The sequence below is a fragment of the Aegilops tauschii genome, chromosome 2, assembly GCF_002575655.3.
Source record: "Aegilops tauschii subsp. strangulata cultivar AL8/78 chromosome 2, Aet v6.0, whole genome shotgun sequence".
Lineage (NCBI taxonomy): Eukaryota > Viridiplantae > Streptophyta > Magnoliopsida > Poales > Poaceae > Aegilops > Aegilops tauschii.
In genome coordinates, this window is record NC_053036.3 from 15379858 (window position 1) to 15402633 (window position 22776).

At 39.8% G+C, this 22776-nt stretch overlaps 1 pseudogene; it reads right to left on the reverse strand.

The window, feature by feature from the left end:
- Positions 1-722: 722 nt before the first annotated feature.
- LOC109746700 (sodium/hydrogen exchanger 8-like) overlaps positions 723-22776 on the reverse strand; it is a 47060-nt pseudogene continuing 25006 nt past the window's right edge.

The window sequence follows — 22776 nt, forward strand, 5'->3', positions numbered from 1 at the left end:
TGACAATTTTTTAGCTAGTTCCGTCGGTGCGGCCGTGGCCGGTGGCAGCACCCAGCTACGCAATTGCATCCGTCCGCGGTGGATCAGGAAAAGTGAAGATGTGCGTAGCTTGTCTTGTATGACTTTGCTTTTTGCAGGTAGATTCTTTGTGTATGGCTGTTGGTGTTGACTGTGCATCTTAGTTATACAGAAATTGCGTGTGTTCATTGTATTAGTATCCACTTGATACTTTATTTGGAATCATAAAATAGAGAAAAAACGAATAGAATGTATGAAGTCTCAGAGAACTGGTGTAGCATGATTTCGCTGTCTAATTCACCTCCATTTTCCTCATCATGGTGCATCTTGAAGTTTCCACAACTTTTTTGAAGAGACTGAATTTTCTACTCTCGGGTGTACTACACCCGAGCGAGATATTATTTTTTCGAAAAAACGGTGTGTTAACCAAAATCCAAAAAAAAAAAAACAGAAATTTGCAACATAAATATTTATCAAGTGTTTGAGGTTCTTGCAAATTTTCATCAAAAAACACATCTGAGGAGCTCTCACAAAAAAAAATCGCTGCTCAAAGTTTTGTGCACGTTATTATCGTAGTTTCTACATGTGTACTGATAAACATACAACATGGGGCCATTTGTTTTGCGGGGAACAGCATGGTGCCATTGGTCACAACAATTATTATGCAGAAAGAAGAAAATATTGGTACGTGCATCCTGCATCCATCAGTCGCCCCGTGGCGGCAGACTGGAGGTCAGATGGAAGGAGAGCATGCTGGGAGAGTCCACTCTAACGATGACTTCTTCCCCTGCAGATTCATCGCTCGAGTTGTCATCTTCCGCCACTACCACCCTGCGTTGTCGGGCTGCTGCTAGGGGCGGAAAGGGCACAAGTGCCGGAGAAAGAGCAGATGTTGTGTTCATCATCGCATTGGAACCTTCTGACCTCACAGAAAGCAGAGGCAGCTGCGTGCTGGATGCCATCCTTGAAGGTGCCTTGGGATAGGATGTGATGTTCTTGTGGTTCGCTTCCGCGTGATCGAGGCTTGGTCGTCGCTGAGCACGGTGCATGTCATCCATCTGTGAATGAGATGATCCACTTTTTTAGTTCAGTTGATGACACACACACACACACAGAGAGAGAGTGATCATATCAGGCTATGAGACAAACAGGATATAAGAAAAAACTGACATGCTCTTTGCTCTGCGTTGGTGGTGGTCCAAGGTTCGGAGACGGAGACAGCAACGATGCACTTGTTTGCAGATCGGATTCTATATCTGGCATGTCTATTTCAATTAGGATGGCCCTTGTTCTAGCTTCCACCTGATAACTGGTTGCAGTATAGCAGTAGTCTATATGGTTCATGGCTGTAAACAAGTGAACTCATCAATTACTTGTAAAATAAATTAAAATAAAATACTAGTTTTGCTTCCATAACAAACAGAATAACTGTTCGATTGGTGAAAATATTGAGAACCTGAAGACTGCAGGCCAGATTAGTTTAAATCAGCGCTTGATGGCAGCAGCACAGCTGGAGGTGTGATCAGTTGTTGGTGTGTTGTCTTGAGAAACCCTTCGAGTAAGATGCCTATGTAATTATGCCCGAGTTCAAACTCTTCCCCCTTAATGTAGATGTTCATACTAGATCTTTCAGAAAGGAGAACCCTCATCTTACGCATTGCCATTTTCTCAAATATCTGAGGGAGAAAAATCATCGCAATAACTAGAGCGCTTTCCTGTAATTTCCATGTACGAATGATTAATTTGAGGCTTAACAGATGTGAAAAAAGGTAACAATGTTATACCAAATCGACCTAGTGGAGCACACTAGGTAGTAAGATATTTTGGATATTTTAATATGAACTATATACAGACTGAAATGAGTGAACAAACACACTAAAATGCGTCTATATACAGCTGATTCAATAAAAATTGAAAACATCTTGTAATAGTGAACGGAGGGAGTACTTGATAGCAATCTGGTGAAGCGATCTGCCCAAGTAAAAACCCAATTTGGGTGAAGAGAAGCAAAAACCCAATTTGCAACGGTTGTTGTAAGATTGCACATGTTTTAGACGAAAGGCACGATTGCCCTGCTTTTTTAATAAACATATTTGAAATTAGTAATCAGCAGGATTTGAAACCCTATTAAGAACCACAGAAGAAAAAAATCTACTTCACTGATACTTACAGAATAAAAAAGAAAGTAACAAAAGAAAAAGGAGTATGCAATTCGAGAAATGTCCAAGCGTCAAAAATGTTCATGAGTACATGCTTACATAGGCAGCATTATGCGAGGATACCTGCCACATAAAATCCTCAACAGAAGGATCAGACTGGCGCAATTGCTCGATTTTTTTAGCTTCAATGAAGAAACAGTGCACCACCGATTCTGTAATAACGTCACAAATATATGGCTTTCTGGTCAATGCCTCGTATAGACCCAAAGTGCTTCCATGTGGCAAAATTGGATCTAATGAATGCCTTCTGCTTAGTCTCTGACTTTTCCACTGTAGAGAAAGGAGGCAAGGGGATGTATATGTTCATCATTTAACCAGCCAGAAACATACATGTATATACTTTCACTAAAATGTAATAAAACGGTCTTGACTCTAGCTTGAAACAGAAAACATACCTTTACTATTCCAGCCGAAACAAGCCATATACCAATCGGCCTTGAGCCTTCCCTGTAAAGGATTTGTTGTTTCCTTTGCATTACTTAACAATGGACCACGAACAGCAGAAGGCAGTGCACCGACTAAAGGATGAGAGCTTAAAAGTTCGCTAACTCTTGGCATTTTCACCATCGGTGGATTCCTTTTAAGCTTCTTCAAGTCTGTCTGCCAAGTGAATTATTTACTAGGGTTAACATACTGCAATTTGTGAACTGAACCAGAGAGATCGATTCACTTTCACTTCACATGCAATAAGAAATGAAACCATATATTCCAACTACCTGCAAAGCATCATCGAGATGTACCATTTCCTCTTCCTCGAGCAACCCAGTCTTCCTGAGGTCTTGAATATACTTGCTCAAGTGTGTCAATACCGCATATGTTACTTGTCGAGTCATTAATGCACCAAGCACCTGAAAATTGTTGAAATAACTTCAGAAACTAGATAATAGTGTCCTGCCAAAAAATAAGAGAAAATAATAAAAGAATCTAGATAGCATGTGATAATGGTGAATTATCAGGATCACCAAGGGTATTCTTTTTAATCAATATGGCATTCCTTAGTTTATTCATGTCATGGAGTTTTTCTCATTATTACAGACCTATTTTTTAAATACAAAATGAAGTACTCTAAAGCTTTATAGACCTAGGGACAATGTAGAACATCAATTCGGGAAGAATTTTACATCAATTTTGTGAAAGAAGCGACAATTCCTCAAAAATGATTGCCAAATCCCTCCATTCCAAATTCTATATCTAACCATTTATAGCCACCCAACCTTTCAATGTCATGCAAGAATCTGTGTACATGTGTGTCTAAAAGCCGAACTCCTCCCAAACTTTTGTTCTTGAACACACACCTAAGTGCGCACTATTTTGTACTAGAAGAAACACCCAACATTGTGAAGGTCTTGCAGCCAAGAAAAACAAAAGGCAACAACAGGAAAAACAAAAAATATAAAATACTAAAAAGACCAAAAAAAAGAACCAAAAAATTGTACAGCCCCACAGATCGGAGCTGCCCAAGGCGAACTGGCCCCATTTTAATTCAGACAGTCTGCTTTCATCATCAAGTTTTGCCGGAGATTGCTAGTTGAACGAATTTATCAAGATTTGGAGAGGCTAATGATTAATGAGCCCATAATAACTTGAGTCAAATGATAGAAGCACATTGTAACCATAACCTGAGGGAATGTAACACGAACATCTTCTAGAAACTTTTTGCTTCCTCCCTTGCAACAGTACTTTCATCGATCACAATTCTTGCCATTTCACTTTCACCTGAAGAAGAAGAATATAAAACTATTAAAATGGTGAAGTGGATTAGGATATTTATCTCCAATATCCATAAAACAGTGTGCAAATGGGACTTCAGACAACCTTTTCATGGTAGTTGCAAAATAAAGTAAAGTTGTTCAGGGTTCGACCTTGATAAGCTCGAAACATTTTGACGTTGCTATACCTCACAAGTCTGAGCACTAAATACCGTAACTGATAGATTCTACAGGAAAGCAATCCCTCCACTTTCTCTTCCCACTTATATGAACTACAACAGCGGACACCTACACCAAGAATATGTTCTCACACTCTCATACATAACATTCCTAATATAGGCGCCAACTAATGAGATAGAATTTCGTTTGTACATTTTTCAGGACTTTATAGGCCAAACAAATAGTATAAAACTAGCACATAACAGCATTTAAAGAGTAAGAAGGATATTACCGAGAAAATCATGTAGTTGCCTCCTTGCAGTTCTATGAGCATGGAGAAATGCTGCACATGTGTAACATCCTAGCTCCAATCTTTCTACTGTGAAGTATGTGATAAGCCTTTGTGGCAACCTGCTCATTTGAAGGAACCTATAGTAATTTGAGAATTGTACATTGGACCGCAACACCTTCCAATTGCATAATGGTTGACTAGAAACGAGATCCTTAGCTTCATCAACAAATCTCATTAAAATATTTGTTGTAGATTGAGTTATTCGTCCCTCTTCAAGCATTCCACGGTAAGCAGCTTGCACACCTGACAAAAATATTTGTTGTAATGTTTTTAAACTAATCATGTTTACTCCCTCCATTCTCTATAATTGTACATGGCCTCAAAATTATCTCTTTCAAAATCTTTTATACACTGAGTAAATAACCGTGTAGTTATATCAATATTTTCACTGGTGAGCCTACTTAAACACAGTGGAAGTCGTTAAACAGTTGTGAGTGCATAGACTTCTCATGAAATTTCAGATTTAGTGCCTCATTGGTGGACCATAGATAGATACAATGAAACAGATGTAGTAGTATGAAATTGCATATTCTCATACATATTTCAAGATAAGTAGAATCAATGATAAAATATTAAGTAATAACTCAAGAACAAAGAAAAAAGGAAAACGGAATGATACAGAATGTTAATAAGATACACAGAACTAATATGTACCGAAAGTCCCTAACATAGCTAATGAAATATGTTCCACAGAACAAAGAGTGATGTGTTGGCCCGAGTAAAATCCAAATTCCAATTCATGTAGAGAATATGTACCAAAATTATGACCAAGACAGAATTAAATGAGAGCCTACGGTTTAGTTACAATCATGTACAGTAAAAAAATTGTGTGTGTGTGAGTGTGTGTGTGTGTGTGTGTGTGTGTGTGTGTGTGTGTGTGTGCGCGCGCGTGTGTGTGTGTGTGTGTGTGTGTGGAAAAACGTATCATAAAAATGTGGGTACTTGCTACTGCAAGATATTCTATGTAATAAGATATACTGTAGGTCTTCAAAATTTGCCATCTAGCTCCCTGGAACTCCCGAATTGCACATCTAACCTACTAAACAAGTTAGTGGCTTACGGCAGGTCCAAAGGACCTCACACTAGTGTAGAAACCATTATAGAAGAATGCTACCTCTTGAGCACTGCGTTGGTTTTCCCTTGAAGAGGAAAGGGTGATGCAGCAAAGTAGCGTAAGTATTTCCCTCAGTTTTTGAGAACCAAGGTATCAATCCAGTAGGAGGCTACGCGCGAGTCCCTCGCACCTGCACAATACAAATAAATCCTCACAACCAACGCGATAAGGGGTTGTCAATCCCTTCACGGTCACTTACGAGAGTGAGATCTGATAGATATGATAGGATAATATTTTTGGTATTTTTATGATAAAGATGCAAAGTAAAATAAAAGCAAAGTAAAAAAGCAAAGGCAATAACAAAGTGTTGGAAGATTAATATGATGAAGATACACCCGGGGGCCATAGATTTCACTAGTGGCTTCTCTCAAAAGCATAAGTATTTTACGGTGGGTGAACAAATTACTGTTGAGCAATTGACAGAATTGAGCATAGTTATGAGAATATCTAGGTATGATCATGTATATAGGCATCACGTCCGAGACAAGTAGACCGACTCCTGCCTGCATCTACTACTATTACTCCACTCATCGACCGCTATCCAGCATGCATCTAGAGTATTAAGTTCATGAAAACAGAGTAACGCCTTAAGCAAGATGACATGATGTAGAGGGATAAATTCATGCAATATGATAAAAAAAACCATCTTGTTATCCTTGATGGCAACAATACAATACGTGCCTTGCTGCCCCTACTGTCACTGGGAAAGGACACCGCAAGATTGAACCCAAAGCTAAGCACTTCTCCCATTGCAAGAAAGATCAATCTAGTAGGCCAAACCAAACTGATAATTCGAAGAGACTTGCAAAGATAACCAATCATACATAAAAGAATTCAGAGAAGATTCAAATATTGTTCATAGATAATCTTGATCATAAACCCACAATTCATCGGTCTCAACAAACACATCGCAAAAAGAAGATTACATCGAATAGATCTCCACGAGAGAGGGGGAGAACATTGTATTGAGATCCAAAAAGAGAGAAGAAGCCATCTAGCTACTAACTATGGACCCGAAGGTCTGAGGTAAACTACTCACACTTCATCGGAGAGGCTATGGTGATGATGTAGAAGCCCTCCGTGATGGATGCCCCCTCCGGCGGAGCTCCGGAACAGGCTCCAAGATGGGATCTCGTGGGTACAGAAGGTTGCGGTGCTGGAATTAGGTTTTTGGCTCCGTATCTGATCGTTTGGGGGTACGTAGGTATATATAGGAGGAAGAAGTACGTCGGTGGAGCAACATGGGGCCCACGAGGGTGGAGGGCGCGCCCTGGGGGGTGGGCGCACCCCTTACCTCGTGGCCTCCTGGAAGCTTCTCTTACGTAGGGTCCAAGTCTCCTGGATCGTGTTCGTTCCAAAAATCACGCTCCCGAAGGTTTCATTCCGTTTGGACTCCGTTTGATATTCTTTTTCTGCGAAACTCTGAAATAGGCAAAAAACAGCAATTCTGGGCTGGGCCTCCGGTTAATAGGTTAGTCCCAAAAATAATATAAAAGTGGATAATAAATCCCAATATTGTCCAAAACAGTAGATAATATAGCATGGAGCAATCAAAAATTATAGATACGTTGGAGACGTATCAAGCATCCCCAAGCTTAATTCCTGCTCGTCCTCGAGTAGGTAAATGATAAAAACAGAATTTTTGATGCGGAGTGCTACTTGGCATAATTTCAATGTAATTCTTCTTAATTGTGGTATGAATATTCAGATCCAAAAGATTCAAGATAAAAGTTCATATTGACATAAAAATAATAGTACTTCAAGCATACTAACTAAGCAATTATGTCTTCTCAAAATAGCATGGCCAAAGAAAGTTCATCCCTACAAAATCATATAGTTTAGTCATGCTCCATTTTCGTCACACAAGAATGCTCTCATCATGCACAACCCCGATGACAAGCCAAGCAATTGTTTCATACTTTAGTAATCTCAAACTTTATAAACCTTCAGGCAATACATGAGCGTGAGCCATGGACATAGCACTATGGGTGGAATAGAATATGATGATGTGGGTTATGTGGAGAAGACAAAAAAGGAGAAAGTCTCACATCAACGAGGCTAATCAATGGGCTATGGAGATGCCCATCGATTGATGTTAATGCAAGGAGTAGGGATTGCCATGCAACGGATGCACTAGAGCTATAAATGTATGAAAGCTCAACAAAAGAAACTAAGTGGGTGTGCATCCAACTTGCTTGCTCACGAAGACCTAGGGCACTTGAGGAGGCCCATTGTTGGAATATACAAGCCAAGTTCTATAATGAAAAATTCCCACTAGTATATGAAAGTGACAAAACAAAAGACTCTCTATCATGAAGATTATGGTGCTACTTTGAAGCACAAGTGTGGAAAAAAAGGATAGTAGCATTGCCCCTTTTTATTTCTTTTTTTTGGCCTTATTTTTTTTATTTGGCCTTTCTCTTTTTTTGGGGGGGGGGGGGGGGGGACAATGCTCTATTAAATGATGATCATCACACTTCTATTTATTTACAACTCAATGATTACAACTCGATACTAGAACAAAGTATGACTCTATATGAATGCCTCCGGCGGTGTACCGGGATATGCAATGAATCTAGAGTGACATGTATGAAAGAATTATGAACGGTGGCTTTGCCACAAATACTATGTCAACTACATGATCATGCTAAGCAATATGACAATGATGAATGTGTCATGGTAAACGGAATGGTGGAAAGTTGCATGGCAATATATGTCGGAATGGCTATGGAAATGCCATAGTAGGTAGGTATGGTGGCTGTTTTGAGGAAGATATAAGGAGGTTTATGTGTGAAAGAGCGTATCATATCACGGGGTTTGGATGCACCGGCGAAGTTTGCACCAACTCTCAATGTGAGAAAGGGCAATGCACGGTACCGAAGAGGCTAACAATGATGGAAGGGTGAGAGTGCGTATAATCCATGGACTCAACATTAGTCATAAAGAACTCACATACTTATTGCAAAAATCTACAAGTCATCAAAAACCAAGCACTACGCGCATGCTCCTAGGGGGATAGATTGGTAGGAAAAGACCATCGCTCGTCCCCGACCGCCACTCATAAGGAGGACAATCAAAGAACACCTCATGTTTCAAATTTGTTACATAACGTTTACGATACGTGCATGCTACGGGACTTGCAAACTTCAACACAAGCATTTCTCAAATTCACAACTACTCAACTAGCACGAATTTGATATTATTACCTCCATATCTCAAAATAATCATCAAGCATCAAACTTCTCTTAGTATTCAACACACTCATAAGGAAGTTTTACTAATCTTGAATACCTAGCATATTAGGATTATTTAAGCAAATTACCATGCTATTTAAGACTCTCAGAATAATCTAAGTGAAGCATGAGAAATCAATAGTTTCTATAAAACAAATCCACCACCGTGCTCTAAAAGATATAAGTGAAGTACTAGAGCAAAACTATATAACTCAAAATATATAAGTGAAGCACAAAGAGTATTCTAATAATTTCCAAATCATGTATGGCTCTCTCAAAAGGTGTGTACAGCAAGGATGATTGTGGTAAACTAAAAATCAAAGACTCAAATCATACAAGACGCTCCAAGCAAAACACATATCATGTGGTGAATAAAAATATAGCTCCAAGTAAAGTTGCCGATGGAAGTAGACGAAAGAGGGGATGCCTTCCGGGGCATCCCCAAGCTTTGGCTTTTTGGTGTCCTTAGATTATCTTGGGGGTTCCATGGGCATCCCCAAGCTTAGGCTCTTGCCACTCCTTGTTCCATAATCCATCAAAATCTTTCACCCAAAACTTGAAAACTTCACAACACAAAACTCACCAGAAATCTCGTAAGCTCCGTTAGCGAAAGAAAACAAAAGACCACTTCAAGGTACTGTAATGAACTTATTCTTTATTTATATTGGTGTTAAACCTACTGTATTCCAACTTCTCTATGGTTTATAAACTATTTTACTAGCCATAGATTCATCAAAATAAGCAAACAACACATGAAAAACAGAATCTGTCAAAAACAGAACAGTCTGTAGTAATCTGTAACTAACACAAACTTATAGAACTCCAAAAAATCAGCCAAAATAGGACGACCTAGGCAATTGTTTTATTGATCAGCAGAAATTAGAATCAGTATTTTATCACGTTCTGGTGATTTTTAACAATTGTTTTCGTGAACAGAAAGTTTCTGGAAATTTCTGCAAGATCAAATAACTATCATCCAAGAAGATCCTATAGGTTTAACTTGGCACAAACACTAATTAAAACATAAAAACACATCTAACCAGAGGCTAGATCAAATATTTATTCCTAAACAGAAGCAAAAAGCAAAAAAAACTAAAAATAAAATTGGGTTGCCTCCCAACAAGCGCTATCGTTTAACGCCCCTAGCTAGGCATAAAAGCAAGGATAGATCTAGGTATTGCCATCTTTGGTAGGCAATTCTTCAATTGGACATCTATCATCCTTAGAAATTTCCTTCTTTTTAGTAATTATCAAACTTTTAGGCACAAGATCGAAAAATTCATTTGTAGCAAATGGTTCCTTAATGATAGCAACAAGATTGGGATGAATACTTATAGATTTGAGATCCGCAGTTTCCTTACTAGAGGATTCACCCTTATTTTTAGGAACATACATAAGCTTGGCAATTTTAGTAGGAGGACTTGGAGCATTCTTTACGGAAGAAAAAGCGGTTCCCAAGTTGGTAATGATATCTTCAAGTTTATCGATCCTAGTGGAATCCTGATTTATTTTCTCATTAACTATGGGTTCCTTTTCTTTTATATTTTTCAAAGTGACTCCTACTTTAGATCCATATTGAGAGATTCGGTTGTGGATCTTTTTATCCAAATTTTCAATTAACTCTATGGTAGCAACCTTATTTTCAATAATTTCAAGCCTTTACATTACATGCTCCAAAGTTAACATAGTTCCATTAACCAAAAGAGGGGGTGAGCCAAACAAATCTATCATAGCATTATAGGAATCAAAAGTATGGCTACCTAAGAAATTCCCTCCGGTAATGGTATCAAGGATATATCTATACCAAGGATTAGCACCTACATAAAAATTGCGGAGAAGAACGGAAGTAGATTGCTTCCTGGTAGATCTATTTTGAGCATTGCAAATTCTATACCAAGCATCTTTTAGATTTTCTCCCTCCCTTTGCTTAAAATTTAGAACGTCATTCTCGGGAGACAACGGAGAAGATAGAGGACTAGCCATAACGACAAGCAAGCGAAAAAGAGGCAAACGGAAAAGAGAGGGCGAATAAAACGGCAAGGGTGAAGTGGGGGAGAGGAAAATGAGAGGCAAATGGCAAATAATGTAATGCGGGAGATAAGGGATTGTGATGGGTACTTGGTATGTTGACTTTTGCGTAGACCTCCCCGGCAACGGCGCCAGAAATCCTTCTTGCTACCTCTTGAGCACTGCGTTGGTTTTCCCTTGAAGAGGAAAGGGCGATGCAGCAAAGTAGCGTAAGTATTTCCCTTAGTTTTTGAGAACTAAGGTATCAATCCAGTAGGAGGCTACGCGCGAGTCCCTCGCACCTGCACAATACAAATAAATCCTCGCAACCAAGGTGATAAGGGGTTTTCAATCCCTTCACGGTCACTTACGAGAGTGAGATCTGATAGATATGATAGGATAATATTTTTGGTATTTTTATGTTAAAGATGCAAAGTAAAATAAAAGCAAAGTAAAAAGCAAAGGCAATAACAAAGTGTTGGAAGATTAATATGATGAAGATAGACCCGGGGGCCATAGGTTTCACTAGTGGCTTCTCTCAAAAGCATAAGTATTTTACGGTGGGTGAACGAATTACAGTTGAGCAATTGACAGAATTGAGCATAGTTATGAGAATATCTAGGTATGATCATGTATATAGGCATCACGTCCGAGACAAGTAGACCGACTCCTGCCTGCATCTACTACTATTACTCCACTCATCGACCGCTATCCAGCATGCATCTAGAGTATTAAGTTCATGAAAACAGAGTAACGCCTTAAGCAAGATGACATGATGTAGAGGGATAAATTCATGCAATATGATAAAAACCCCATCTTGTTATCCTCGATGGCAACAATACAATACATGCCTTGCTGCCCCTACTGTCACTGGGAAAGGACACCGCAAGATTGAACCCAAAGCTAAGCACTTCTCCCATTGCAAGAAAGATCAATCTAGTAGGCCAAACCAAACTGATAATTCAAAGAGACTTGCAAAGATAACCAATCATACATAAAAGAATTCATAGAAGATTCAAATATTGTACATAGATAATCTTGATCATAAACCCACAATTCATCGATCTCAACAAACACACCGCAAAAACAAGATTACATCGAATAGATCTCCACGAGAGAGGGGGAGAACATTGTATTGAGATCCAAAAATAGAGAAGAAGCCATCTAGGTACTAACTATGGACCCGAAGGTCTGAGGTAAACTACTCACACTTCATCGGAGAGGCTATGGTGATGATGTAGAAGCCCACCGTGATGGATGCCCCCTGCGGCGGAGCTCCAAAACAGGCCCCAAGATGGGATCTCGTGGGTACAGAAGGTTGCGGTGGTGGAATTAGGTTTTTGGCTCCGTATCTGATCGTTTGGGGGTACGTAGGTATATATAGGAGGAAGAAGTACATCGGTGGAGCAACATGGGGCCCACGAGGGTGGAGGGCGCGCCCCCCTACCTCGTGGCCTCCTAGAAGCTTCTCGTACGTAGGGTCCAAGTCTCCTGGATCATGTTCGTTCCAAAAATCACGCTCCCGAAGGTTTCATTCCGTTTGGACTCCGTTTGATATTCTTTTTCTGCGAAACTCTAAAATAGGCAAAAAATAGCAACTCTGGGCTGGGCCTCCGGTTAATAGGTTAGTCCCAAAAATAATATAAAAGTGGATAATAAAGCCCAATATTGTCCAAAATAGTAGATAATATAGCATGGAGCAATCAAAAATTATAGATACGTTGGAGACGTATCAAGCAACAACATTAGCAGCGCACCTCAAAAGTACCACGCCATTGGTATCTGACCAAAATACGAGCGACATGTTCGGATATGCACACGCCACTAATTAAGCATCACTTGTGAGGTGCCGACAGAAGGGCACGCCACTATTAAGTGGTACCCAACAGTCCGACCCGGCATAAGTTAATTGTGGCGTTTGGAGCACGCCACTACTACGAGGAATACTAGTGGCGTAACAGGCACGCCACTAGTAACTGGCGTCGGGCCAGATTCTGAAACCCACTTCCTAATTGTGGGGCCTTTTGTCGGCACGCCACCAGTAAACCTTATACCGGTGGCATGCTACTTTGCGACACACACCACTATGCATGGGTCCCGCTTAGTCACAGTATTCTCCTTTGAAGGCACACCACTAGTTAGTACATAGCTTATTCATTGTGTGCTCACTGTGAGGCATGCCACTAATAGCTCTACTCAAATAATTGAAGTGAGCTCAGTGAACACATGTGAGCCCTCTCCTTCTTTCCTCCTCCTATCCTTCTTTGATCCTCCTCGCCTTCACTTTCTTGCTCCTCACCTTGTTCTTTCCTCCAACTCTCCCTCTCACCTACACCACCTCTCATTTTTTAGATCTAACTAATTAATTAAGATTAGGCGTAGATTTAACTGTCTAGCTAACTAATTAAGCCATCCAGATCTAATCTTTCTCTATCATCCGCTCCCTCACATATATTAAAATTCTCGCGTTCTCTCATCCATTAATAATGCATGGTTAGCTCCTAAAACAAAGGGAGGGGGAGCAATCAACCAAACATCAAATTTAATCAGCATGTTATCATGCAACTAAATTGCATACCATTCAAAAGCCGCACTCGGGTATCCAACAAATTCATGGTATGTGTGTGATCATCTTTGTCAGGAACATCATGAGGATGTGCTTGTACATCTTCCAAGTTATTCAAACATGTGATATATTTCTTCACAGTAATCCAATCAACTGTCCCAAGTTCCTCATCATCCCTGAGATCACCAAAAGCCTCCAATGCCTTATTTAGCATCTCATATCTTGTATACTTCAATACACGAAGCTATAGTTGCAGGAAATCAGATTAGAAAATTGGGCATGAAAAGAACATAACTATGCTATTTCATATTCATCAATGATATGTGAAACCAAAACTAGTTTTGTTTCTGGTTCAAGGTGAGAGTCATACTAGACCTAAACACCCTTGAGTAGAGCATAGAGGAGGCTTAATAATAAATGGAAGGCAATGAAGAACTTTTGAAGCTGCAAGGGGTTAAAGGGTTGAACCAAAATACAGAATATTACTTATTTTCTCATATTTTTACATGTAAAGTTCACAAATGAAGCCTAGTTATTTGGAGTAATCTCCATGTCTGTCAATAACTAGAAACACTGTAAGAAACAAATAGATAGAACCAACATCTTGAGAATAGTGCATCTTTGTGCCGAGATAGGTTTGATCCTGGTGGAGAGCAAATCTTGTTGATATATTATGTGGGAAAAATAAACATGTTTGCCTTGTTGTCATCTAAATAATGTGTCGTGTGTGCTAGTACTCTCAGCCATATTATTTATTTACAATGACTCAATTCATCACTATATGTGTACTGAAGCACCCCTTGAGTTAGTTCTCAAAAGGTCAGCAAAGCATGCAAATGTATAGTTAAGCTAAACCTTTAATCCCAAGATCTAAACATATCATAGGGGCTCAATCGCATTTAGTTCAATAGTTTAAGAGCTCTCTTAGCCTCCCCTGTCGGCTACTTCAGCTGCGGCGAACACTCCTTTCTAACCGCCGGCGAGCATTTCAGCCGCGACTTCCACCAACTTTGCCCCCTTCCCACCCTAGCACATGAGATGTTGTCTGGTACGCCGCCCCCAGTACCCCGATGTGGATGTGCATGATTTCGAGCTCCTCCAAAGTGGCTCATTGGCTTCTAGATCCTAAGTCGAGGTTGGATGTGGGCTTTCTGATGGTCGGGTCTGCCACATCAATTCATCTAATGGCCCCGGAGGTGCAGCCGTCGGCTTGACTCACTTCGGTATGGTTTGTCCAAACACGTTGCCTCTCGTTCGCGCAGCCAATGGGGACCCCTCGCAGATGAAGTGTAACCACCCTAGTCATAGTTGTTCTCGCCGATAGCAGGCCACACTCCCCTCCATCTTCGTTTGGTCAGAGCTCCCACAAGACCTAGAAGGCATGTGCTTTCAACCCTTCAACTGCTTGGAGGAAGATCACATCATTGTGGAGTGCACCAACGGGACGAAGTGTCTTCGTTGTGGCAGCCCTAGGCATGTGGCCTGCGAGTGCAACCGCTGCCGGCCGCATCCCTTTGAGGGGGACAACGTGTCTGCTGCGTCATGCCCATAGCCCGGATCGCACGTTCCCTGTGTTGGCAGCATCCGCGACTCCAGTCAGAAGGCGCCTGGCCATCGTTTCTCCTACGCGCCACGAGGAGCCAGCTTGCCAGTTGGCGTGGGCAGTTTTGGTGCCCCCTTGATCGTTGTCCCACCACGCCACGTGATCCCTCTGAGGCTACTCAACATTGTCTGGTAATCTCCGCGCATGTCGCTCCACCGTCCTAATCATTAGTGCTCCTTCCCATGTAGGCAGTGCCACAGCCTTTCTCGGGTGATCCTTCCCTCTGGCCCTGGGTGGAGACCTATATCGTCCATCGCTCGGTGGCTATTCGAGACGCAAAAGTGTCCAATAGTGGAGCCTGATAGTTGTGGTTCCCTATGACAGCTATTGGGTCTCCCTCTGGCAAGTCAGGTAGTGGTGCTCCAACGTTTGGGGCGTAGGGAACGTGGCTTTCTCAACAGTTACTCGTGGTGTCTCCGACAAAGGTGTCACGAAGCATGGTTCTGGACGAGTAAACTCTTGACGGCGATGGCTTCACCTTGAGATTCTCACTATGGAAAAAGGTACATTGGGGTACTTCTAGGACCATCCGCTTTCGAGTGTTATTTTATTTAGAGGGAATTCCACTGCTGGCGTGGAGTTGCGCCATGGTGGAGTCCATTTTGGGCTCGCCATGCACCATCGAGCGAATTCGTACATATTGATATGACCAGCCAGGAGGACTTGGTGTGTACCTCTTCATGTGTATCTTTGATCATTGACCCAAGCCTAATTACCTGCGAGAAGCTCCTTTGGCCTTTGTTACCGCTGCTCTCTAACTTCGGTCAAGCGGCGTGGATGCAGCTTTGGTGCTGATGACTGTGGGGCCTACGGGATGAACTTTGAGTCGGCCAATCCAATCTCCATCTTGTCTTTTGGCGTACCCTCCCAGGAGCTGATAACTTCAGAAGTGAGGTCTCCAACCGTGGGATCGGTTGTGGTGGTTGCCTCTCTGTGAGCCATGTTCAAACTAGCCGATGGGGTCCTCGAGAAGAACACGTACACCCACCCCTTTCAGGTCCTCGCCAGTTTCCAGTGTGGCGGCATTTCACCAAGACCTCGATACAATCTTAACGAGGCCAATTTTGTGGTAACCAGGAGCTCGTTGACTTGCTTCCTAGGAACAACACGAGGATCGCTGATCAACAAACAACACCGCGTGCTAATTTGTTGCCTAAACCTAGTGCACCAAGGTCAGACCATTGGAGACAACGTGTTGTAGGATTATATCTCCATCTTCTCCTCGCCATTGGAATCCTCACACTTCACCGCAATCTTAGCGTTCTATGGCTAGGTGTCGATTGTCCTCACGCTCTCGAGGTTGTCACCTCTGGTTGCAGCAGTGACATTGATGCTCAGCATCGCTGGTTGTTGGTGCTAGACATTTCGATGGCTTCTACACCTACCAGGCTGCTGGTGTGCAATATGTGGGTCCTCAATTCTCTGTCCCATCGCATGCCTATCTTTCAAGTCATATAATCTTCCAACCCTACTATTATATGCTTCCAGGAAACCAAATTGGAGGTTATGTTTTCCCAAGTTGTGCGACATTGCCTCATCTTGTGGTACGCGTAGGCATATCCTCTTTTCCTGGGGATTTTCCTTAAGTTGCTTCACTAATCTACATACCAGTGATAACACAATAATGGTTATAGTTTACCTAGTCAAGGGTGCTGCTTGGTGGCTCACAGGAGTGGACGATCTCCAGGCCGATGACGGGACGATCTCTTTCTCTAGGAGATTAAAGGTGCCTTTGATTTTGATTTCAAACCGTGGACTATTTTTGGGACTTTAACCTCATTGTCAACCCATAAGACAAAAATGGAATCAATAAATTGGTGGATGATGGCCAGGTTTTGCCATGCCCTAATGCGGTCGAGCTCAAGGCAGTGTATCTCAATGGGTGCGGTGTACTTGGTCTAACTTGCATGATCACATGACTAGAGAAACTAGATAGGGTGTTCTCCACATTGTAGTGGGAAGAGCTGCACACAGCCCTCCTCGATCTCCATGCAAACATGCAACGGGGTAAGTGTTTTAGGTTTGAGTGCTTTTGGCCCAGCGCTGAAGGTTTCCAACAGACTGTGGCTGTTGCTTGGCAATCAATGCCCTTGACTGGTAACCCCTTCCTCATGTTGGGTGCCTAGCTCGGGGCCAGGACTAAGTGCCTAGCTACCTGGAGTGGTCGGTGGACCTGTAATATCAAGCTATCGACCATCATCACCCTTGGAGTCATCCACCATGTAGACATGGATGTGGAAGCGAGGACTCTCTCGCGTGAGGAGTTTGGTCTGTGCAAAATCCCAATCGGGACTGTCCTTTCTGTGTTCATTGCTAGGCCGGTGTGAGCTTAGACTGACAAGCCTCGTCCATGTCCCAATCAAAATGTTCTCTAGAGCCATGGTGAATGGACTGACGACAGTCTTTCCAAGCTCGTTGGCATGCACTGGAGTGCCGGCGTGCATGGTCGTTGCTAGGGTTTATTTTTCCCCGTCAAAAATTCTGCTAACCAAACCTGTTACCGGAAATTCTAGTGACCCCGCAGATAATTTGATATTGTTCGAAATAATTTGAAGTTAAACTACTAGATAATGTCAAATAGGGTTTGTGTCCATATTCTATTGCAACACTGCTCTTGGTCTAGCATTAGGGCGCACAACCTATCGTCTAGACGTTGCATGATCAAGTCCCCGTTTGCAAACTATTTTTTAGCGGTATTCAAGCTTAGCAAAAACATATAGTCCAAGGTGCGGAAACAACATATCATTTGGACGTCACTGGGTCGAGTCCTCATTTGTAAACAATTTTTTTAGAGGTACTCAAGCTTAGCAAAAAAGTTATAGTTCAAGGTGAGGAAACAAAGACTCAAATCTGAGTTGACTGAAACAAGACGTGTTGACTAGCACCGGAGATACTTCATGTATACAATGGATCAAATTCAGTACATTCTGCTTGTCAGATTTTTGAATTCGAAAACCATTCAAAATATTCTAGAAAAATATCCAAAAAAAACTTGGAAACTATTTTTGCAGCCCCTCCCAGAAAGAACCCATTATCGAGAAAAAGACTGGTCGTTGCTTACATGACAACTTTATGGTCGGGCAGTTCATTCCTGGCTAGGAGATTGCATGCACTCAATTAGCCATCAAGGGTTTAGTAGTGTAGGCGATGGCCCAGGGTGATGAGGAGCATGTCGAGTCTCTCAACTGGTTCCATCCCTTTTGGATCACCAGGTTAATTAGACCGTCCACTAGCTTTTGCCAGGCGTGGAACTGTGGAAGACACTTTTCGCTGGCCTTCGCAGCAGGATGGATCCTATTCTTACCACTCTTGGTATGTGGTTCTGTTTGCGGCCCGTTAGGATGCCATGATGTGCATTATCGGTCATCTGAGATTCACGAGCGTCGCTAAACTTAGTCGTTGGACGTTAGATAAGCTGGCTTGTCATGGACTCCCAGACCAACTGGTTGCCCATTTTGCGATCAGCACGATGTACGAAACGGTGGCTAGTTGTTGTGTACGTGCAAGAACATTATGGAGTGCCCCCCTTAGAGCAAGCAGCCGGGCAGACAAGGCCCCTTCAACCTAGGACAGCCCCTTCGAGCAGGGTCGTGCTGTCTAAGTGCCAGGTTTTTAAATCTAAGTAAGTTGATTTTCTCATCATTGATTCTTTTGTCAAGATTCATGTTATCTTTTTTTCCCTTTGTTTTGTTTCATGCCTTTTTGGGTCTAAATTTTTGACTTGCCCCCGTCTGGGTTAGTAGATTTTCTCATTGGGCCTGAAGCCCTTACATGTTTCATTTTTTTTCTTCAATTTTTTTAATTTGTTTTCATATGCTTTTGCTTTTTTAGGTTTTCGATTTTCATTTTATAGGTATTTTGTGATGTTGGGTGAGTCTAAATGTATATAAACAAACACAAAATATTTGCACGAAAATTGCACTATTATATTATTATTTTTGCATACTAACAAATGCAATTTCATACAAACGTGTGTGCTAGTTTGTAGTTTACTTTATTTTTATTTTTTCTTAAAGTATAATACTAATGCCACTAATTCATTATTTCTTGGAAAAAAGCAATTTTCAGATTTAGCTTCAGTTTTATTTTATTTTATTTCTTCTTTAAGGGTAATACCAATGCCACCAATTTATTCCTTCTTAGCACACTTCTTGTTTGAGAAAATTCCATTATTATATGTGATTCTTGATATTATAAAAAAAATGCAATTTAGGTGTAACTGGTGTGAAAATTTTGTCATTATTTTTTTAATTTTGTATTTTCTTAAGGGGTAATAACAATGCCACTAACTCATTCTACCTTGGAAAACTTCATTGTTTTGATTTGTGTGTGTGTGTGTGTGTGTGTGATTATATGTGCATACTATACAGTGTGTGCGTAAATAATACTAGAGTGCAAAAATTGCACTATTATATGCTTATTCATTGCATATTACAAAAAGTGTAATTTTAGTGCAAAGTTGTGTGCAATTTGTTTCAATGTTTTTTCTTTCAATTTTCTTCTTCTTAAAGGGCAATACCAATGACACTGATTCATTCATTCTTAGCAAAGTTCATTATTTTGAATATTGTTTTCCTTTTTCATTTTTATTTTCTTCTTAAAGGGTAATACCAATGTTAGTAATTCATTATTACTTAAAATGTTCATTTTGTGATTTTGTTTTAGTTCCATTTTCTTTCTTTTTTAAGGATAATACCAATGCCGCTAATTCATTCTTCTCATGAAACTTCTTATTTGCGAAAATTCCACAACTATGTGATTATCCCTGCAAATTCTAAAAGTGTGCAATTTATGTGTAAATTATGTGCATACAATTTCATTTTTTCTTTCCTTAAAGGTAAATACCAATGACACTAATTTATTCTTCCTACAAAGATTTCATTATCTAAATTTTGCTTTACTTTTTATTTCATATACTTTTCTTAAGGGTAATACCAATGCCACAAATTCACTTCTTCTTAGAAGACTTCTTTCTTACGAAAATTCCATTATTATATGATTATTCTGGCATATTATAAAAAGCATAATTTATGTGTAAATTTTCTCATTTTTTTATTTTTTGTTCATTTTCTTTCTTCTTAATGGGTAATAACAATGTTACTAATTCATTCATTTTTAGATTTTTTTTGCAAAAAAACCAAAATTATATGCTTATTATTGCATATTATGGAAAATAAATTTATGTGTAAATTGTGTGTAATATTTTTCATTATTTTTTTTATTTTCTTTCTTCTTAAGTACAAATACTAATGCCACTACTTCATTCTCTCTAAGAAAACTTCTTTTTTGCGAAATCACTATTAGATGCTTATTCTTGCATATTATAAAATAATAATTTATGTGTACATTGTGTGCAAAAAATTATTTTCTTTATTTGTAAAGGGAGAAACAAATGCCACTAATTCATTCCTTATTTGCAAATTATGTTTTGAATAATTCCACCATTGTATGCTCATTCTTGATGAATGATATAAAAAGCATAAATTATGTGTAGATTTTTTCATTGTTTTTAAATTTATTTCATTCTCTTTCTTCTTCATAGGAAGTACCATTTCTTTATTCCTTCATTCTTCTCTCTTGTTTAATTTTGTTGTTGTACGCAAGTGTAGTGGGATTAAGAATGCTGGAGATTTTATGTACACATAGTTTCATTTTATTTTAGATTTGTATTTCTTTAATTTAGGGGTAATCCACTCCCATCATTAATTTATCTTATGCACCTTGGTTTTTCATTTGTTCAAATTTCTATCAGGTAACACCATTCCTAGAGTTTTCTTCTATTGAAAGAACCTTGTCATTTTTTGTGTGCCTTTTTTAAGTCGTTATTGGTTTAGCGAGTAGCGGAATTTTTCAGCCTAATTGGTATTTTTTTAGTATTGTGGTCATTTTTCTGAGTAAATTCATGAGTTAGGTTGTGCGAGGGAAATCAACTGTCTCAAAATTGCGGTCAGTTGGTTTTTGCTATATATGGTTGTTTGATATGAATTGAACGGCAGCTAAAAATGTGGTTGAGCCAAAAGAAAATTTTAGTCACCTGTCCACTAGTCGGTCCCTTAAATATATATACCATACACATGCTACATGTATTATTTTTTCTAAATGTTAAGAAAGGCCTCTTTTATGGATTTATGCATCTTTAAGTAAAATAAAAATCAGGTTATGCATATTGTATAGAAAACAAGTCACATATGATACTTTGTAAAGCTAACCTTAGTTGCTGTGAATTTTCTAAGACCAAGTAGGTGCAACAAAAGTTTTGTGGTAGAACCATTTAAAGTCAATGTCAGAAACATAATGCCACCAGTGAAGAACACAAACTGCAAAACATTTATAATATCAAGAAAGCTCGAATGAATATTTCATATGTACTTTCTAGGGGAAAAAAAGGGCATATACCATTGTTCCAACTTCTGGTTTCAGATAAGGTTGAACTGCATCACTGGCATGCTAGTAAAAGTATTCCAGTACATATATTAGAAAATTATACAACATGTTACTTTAAGAAAAGATGTAGACACACATAATGGCAACAACAGATGATAGAGCAACTGCCCCTCGCAGCCCCGACCAAACAAGAACTATGGCTTCTTTGACGTCCAAGCCATACCCGAAGTGACGCAACAATGGATACAAGACAATGAGAACCAATGCACGCGATATTTGCACATACACATAGAGAAGAAGAAGGAACCCCCATGGAGTGCCTAAAATAGCAAGAGACAAGAGATTTATATGGACGACACGAATATGGGTTAGAACCAAGCCCATAATGCCATGTGGAAATAAAATGTATCAGACGCTCAGTTGTGTGCAGTTGTCAGAGGATTTGGTCCAATGATTTTTGACTACTCGTGGCCATAATGATTAGGAAGATTACACATGCACCATCATAAGCATGAGAATAGTGGCACATGATGAATAGATAAATAAAACAAATGCTCTGTAACCCATCCGTGAAAGAGTTAGTAAACTTTAACAAAAACAATTGCTAATGGTCAGATGTAATCCACAATAATGTTAAGTAGCCCACGTTGGACACAAACATGTTAACACATGCCAATCTAAGAACAAATGTGAATTGATCTGCGTAAGCTAATGACAAATAATAGTGATTGATCTTTGATAACTCTTGAACGAGTCTCTAGAACAAAATCCAGATTTCACAGAAGCAGATGGGTATGTCTCAAATAGCAATAAGACAAATTTATGAAGTTAAATTATCAAGGCCGTTGATACTAGTAAGTCTAGTATTAGATAACTATCATCACATTACCCAAATTTGAATCCCCACAAATACCCCAAAAATCAAGAAATACACAAATCTTAAATGGTAGAAGCATAACCTGATGGACTTACGCGACTACTTTCACTATTCAAAATAATCTTTAAACACTGAGTCTCTGGCATGTCAGTGTTGTAAGGTCAAAAGTCTAGTTTTATTCAAGTAAGAAAGGTCTACTATATGGGGGTTTCAACAGAGTTGATACATTCCACCCAGTTTGTTTTGTCCCATGGTGCAGAAGCTCAAAAAACCTCACATGTCTTAAAAGCCCAAGTTCCAAACATATGTGTCATGTATTTATTTGTTTGCAATATCGTGATGAATGGTAGAATGATTTCACACATGACAGTAGAAAACAAACAAAAATCTTGTGAAAGTCAAGTGGAAGTGCTTACATAGTGCCTTTTGATTAACAATGAAAAGTAGATACAGATACATCAATATCCATACCTTGCCTCTCAAAATGGATATTATCTTGTAGTACACCATCTGCAATAATAACCACACTGGAGGG